This window comes from Sceloporus undulatus, chromosome 2, assembly GCF_019175285.1.
Source record: "Sceloporus undulatus isolate JIND9_A2432 ecotype Alabama chromosome 2, SceUnd_v1.1, whole genome shotgun sequence".
Taxonomy (NCBI): domain Eukaryota; kingdom Metazoa; phylum Chordata; class Lepidosauria; order Squamata; family Phrynosomatidae; genus Sceloporus; species Sceloporus undulatus.
Genome location: NC_056523.1, coordinates 321,735,260 through 321,740,269, shown reverse-complemented (window position 1 = coordinate 321,740,269; position 5,010 = coordinate 321,735,260). Strand labels below are relative to the sequence as shown.

At 45.5% G+C, this 5,010-nt stretch overlaps 1 pseudogene; it reads right to left on the bottom strand.

Moving 5' to 3' along the window:
* Positions 1 to 1,561: 1,561 nt before the first annotated feature.
* LOC121921158 lies at positions 1,562 to 3,090 on the bottom strand (annotated as a pseudogene).
* Positions 3,091 to 5,010: the final 1,920 nt, after the last annotated feature.

Below are 5,010 nucleotides of genomic sequence, written 5' to 3'. Positions count from 1 at the left end.
ATTTGGCAGTAATCGTACAGTATATGAACGCCTTAATTCTGGATGGTTGGCGGGGTTTATTATCCAATCAGAGACACAACATCTGGCAATATTGCTACACTTTGATGGCTGCTATGACATCTTTCTGATTTGCTAGGAAAGCTTGTTTGGCCATGAAGATATGGGAGAGAAGACAGTGAAACATGGTTCCTTGGTGTTTTATGGCCAAAGGCCTCCTGTGGACCTCGAATAGGGCAATCGCCTCTTTCTAGGGATATTTAAAGTGCTTCAAATGTCTTGGAGCATCCCAGAAAGAATTCCTTCCAAGGATATTTCCTTAAGTGTCTTCTTTTGTCCTGTTTGCACACATGGAAGACATCCTCCCTCCCTAACTGTCATCGTTCGGGAGGGAGAGGCTGGCCCAGTACCATCAGGGGCCGGCCTGAAGAAGGAGGCTCCTCCCTCCCTAACTGTCATCGTTCGGCCTCTGAGGGAGAGAGAAGGCTGGCCCAGTACCATCAGGGGCCAGCCCAAAGACAGAGGCTCCTCCCTCCCTAACTGCCCACCCGCCTGCTTTCCACCTGGGCAGGAGCAGTCCAGAGAAACTCTTCCTTGCCACCGGAGCGGCGTTTCTCCAGGGGGAGGGGCCGGTGAGAGCGGCCTCCATAAAGCCGGCTCGCCGGCTCCCCCGAAGAGGACGCCGCCTGCCCGTTTTCCACCTGGGCAGGAGCGGCCCAAAGGACTCTGTTTTGCTGCTGGAGCGGCGTTGCTCAAGGGGGAAGTTCCGTGGGAGCGGCCTCATTAAGTCGGCTCGCCAGCTCCCCTGCAGAGCTCTCCGCTCACGCCCCTATACCATCAGGGAGGAGTGCCAAGGACAATTGCCTGGTGCCGCCGTTGTGGACTTTCTGGAGGGAGGGAGATTGAGGAGAGGAGTGTAGCTAGTATTGTCAGCAGTTTGTTGGACATGGTTTGTAATTGGCTTGGTGAGGGAGAGGGAGGTGCAGATGTGTTAAGAGGGGCTCCCATTAGAGTAGTGTGGGGCAAGGGGAGATATAGCGGTAGGAGAGTGGAGTTGTATCTTAAGGGAAGGCGGGATTTTGATTTTTAATCTGTGATCTGTATTTGTATTATATCTGTAATCTGTACTGTATCGTATTTTCATTTTGTTTTGTAAACCGCCGTGATCATAGGAACGGCGGTATATAAATAAAATTTCAATCAATCAATCTGTGGGCTCAAGTCCAGCATCCTATTACCGATAACACAAAAGAGCCGTTTTAAAATCAGTGGTCTGAGATGGAGCAACATTCATGTTACCTATTGATTGTGCTAATTTTTATTAATTCATTCATATATATATATATATATATATATATATATATATATATATATATTTCTACCAGGTTTATTGTAAATTTCCACACAGGAGGCTTAGGGAAATGCAGCCACAATGGCAGGCATATGGATCTCCTGGCTCGTGTATAGTATTTCTCTAGCATCAGAGATGAAGTGCAGGAACGCACACGCATACACCAGCATTATGACTTTTCAAGCGGAGGGTGTTTCTGAAGGGAGGGACCACTCAATTTTTGGTAGCCTCCCTTGTGTATCTTTGAAAAGGAGCTAGGATCACTCCCTTATTCTGTTCTTCCCTCTCTTCAGAGTATACATTGTGTTGCTTGATGTAGTCTCGAACAGCATCAGGAATCACGTATCGGACACTTTGGTCCTTCCTCAGGGCTCTCCGGATCTTGGATGCTGAGATCTCGTTTCTGATCCATTCCTCCATCAGATGAATATTATCCTTGTGTCTCCAAAGCATGTCGGAATCATAGATGAATCTCTGGGTATTGTTCCCAGCTTGGTTGATGCATACCATGCCATAGTTGGTTAGGATTTCTGTGATGGCTTCTGGTTTCCAGAGGTTGGGGACGCTGAAAGATTTCAGGACATCCGTCCCACAGCATCTTCAGCTGAGGGACAGCTTTTGTTTGTGGCTGGTTTCTCCTGACAGAGGGTTGGTCTCCTGTCTCCTGCTTCCTCTTCTGGCCCACTTTATTCTGAGGAGTGGCATCGTCAACGGCCAAAGAATACAAATTCTTCAAGTTTTGCTGGTGATGCCTGAGGACTTTGACAGTCTCCTGCCATTCCCCCTGGCTGCTCTCCCAATCGTCCACATCCACCCAGTTGAAGCTCTCTGTTGCAAGCTTTGCCATGGCCACCCGGTGCCTAGTGCTGATCAGGCCTTTCTTCTTATATGCATCCCCCACAGGTGAAATGATGTCCTGGACTGCGGCCAGCACTCACAGACACACGCCGATAAGAATGGCTCAGCCCAGCAAGTGGATGCAAAACACAGACCTTGCAAGGATTCAGAGTGAAAGCAGTCCGAGAAGTCAAGCCGAGGTCAGGATACCAGAAGTCAAAGCAATCTGAAAGCCAAGCCGAAGTCAGGATATTGGGAGTCAGAGTGGTCAAAACAGTCCGAGGTCAAAGCAGCCAGAAGATAACGAGGGTCCGGTCCAAGGTCAAACCAACAAGGAATCAAGATACAAGAAGCCAGTGCTAGCAGCGATCATGCAATAAACTCTGACAAACAGTGAAGGTCTCTCAACAGTTTAAGTAAGGGAAACTCTCCCCCGTGCCACCTGAGGCTGGTTGGCTGATTGCCTCTCTGCAATCCTCTTGGATCTGTGCCTGCAAGCACTCTCAGCCCTTCTCTCTTTGAACGTAGGCACCTCCAGGCAAGCTTCCTCCCCAGAGTCACCAATAGGCTGTTGCACCATAGGAGGCCCCTCTCTAACACTAGGACCTGGTTGGGCCTCCTCCTCTGGGGCTGGGAGAGCACAGCTGGGACCTGGCAGAGCAGGATTGCCACCTGGTGTAGCCTCAATCAGCTCTTGCTCTGGAGGAGACTCATCCTCCTCCTCATCCTCTGAGAGCTGATCTTGGCTGGCCATGACAAATGATCCCTTTCATCACTTTATACTTCCCTGTTTCATGCAAGTAATCCCTCGCCAGTTCAAAGAGTTGAAGATGCATATTTGTGATTGGATTGAAAGACCCACATGCCAGAAGAACCACCTCATTCCTGGTATCTGAATTCTCCATAGTCTTTTGACGCAGGGGGAGAAACAAGGTCGGGCAATCGCATGCATTGCCGTCCTCCATGGCGTCCTACACGCCCACCATCCTGGCTCCCAGAAACCGTTTTTTCTATTTTTTATTAATTCCTGATGACACACTGTTTTTCCAGCAATACAGTAGTAGCCTTCCAGTTTCTCCAGGTATAAGTAATTGTGTTCTGACAGATCAGGAGGTTTTATCATGAAGCAATCCAAGAAATAAATGTAAACGATTTCCCCCCATTGCTTAAGGAAACATTTTCGGGATAATTTTACATGTAATATAAGAGTGGGTTGAGAGCTTATGGCTTAGAGCAGAATGTAAATATTTTAACAAAATAAATGCTGGATTAACCTTAGAGAGACTTGGATTCAAATCCACACTCTGCCTTTAAGTGCTCATTCGATAGCCTAATAGTCTCTACTACCTCAAAAAGGAGAACTCCAGTGATGTATTCTAGTCTTGTAGTCCAAGTCTCTACCTTCAGGTCCCAGGTCGAGTCTCAAGTCCTTGAAAGGTCAAGTCTCAAGTCGAGTTTCAAGTCTGAGAGTAAATTTTTAACAGAAAAAAGGAGGCAGGGCATGTTTCTTGGAACAGAAAATGCTCTAAGCAATGGACTTGAGGTGGATAGTTGGCAGCTGGTCCCTGCTCCACATCAGAGGACTTTCTAATGCGTTTCAAAAGTTTCACCTTCTGCCTCAAGCCCATTGCCCATTTGCTGTTCCCTTCTGAGAGATGTACCCATGCTCTGGAGGCTAGTCTTGCATGCTGCTAGAAGTGAATGGCATCAGCAAGTCAGTCACTAAAATATACACGTCTCAAGTCCAGTCAAGTCAGTGTGTCATTTTTGCCAAGTCAAGTCTAAGACTCAAGTCGCATTGAAGCGACTTGAGTCTGAATTGAGTCCAAGTCAATTGACTTGACTCTACTTTACTGGAGAACTCTGAGGTGAAATCCACAGAAAGCTTTTTCTCTTCTGAAGAGGCAACATCTCATGATGCCAGATAGCCACATTTCAATGGGATCTTGTGGCCTGAAGGCAAAAATCTGCTGCCCTCAAAGTTTATGAACATATATGTTAGAAAAACTATTACAGGTTGTGTCTCCCTTGTCCAGGATTCTGAAATCGAAAATACTCCTCAGGAGTTTGACTGAGATAGTGACACCTTTGCATTCTTGTTGTTCTATGCACAAAAGTATTTTAAAATATTATGTATAAAATTACCTTCAGGCTATGTGTATATGAAACATAAATGAATTTCATGTTTATACTTTGGTACTTTCTGTATGCAACTATTCCAAAATCTAAAAAAAATAAAAATAAAAATCCAGAACGCTTCTGATCCCAAGCATTTTGGATAATGAAGACTCAACATTGCTTTTGGAAGTGATGAATGATGCTAAAAGATGCCAATAAAAGAGAAGGGGAAAGAGGCACATTTTTGCAAACACAGATGCATATGAGTGGTTGTATATTAAGTGAGCTTGTAAAAATGCCTATTAGTTTGCATTTTATTTTCCATTCAAAATGTACTAGGTGGGAAAAAAAGTGTCAAGAAGATTTTGCAGATGACAGAGCGCACAAGGACATGTAACTTGGTGAAACATAAACACGGCAGATTGTGTTAATTTGTGCATCACTAGTTGAAAGTATAAAAGGGAACAGCAGGGAACTATTATTTCTTTACCTGTGATCACTAGGAGAATGGGAAAATATAAATCATAGGTAGGTAACTTTTGACCCTCCAAATGTTGTTGGGCTGCTGTTCTAATCAACATAGTCAATAGGAGAGAGTTGCAGTTAGATAACACCTGGCAGACCTTGACAAAACTTAGCCTGTCGTACTTCAGACACATCATGAGAAGTTACAGCTCATTGGAAAAAACAATAATGCCAGGAAGGTG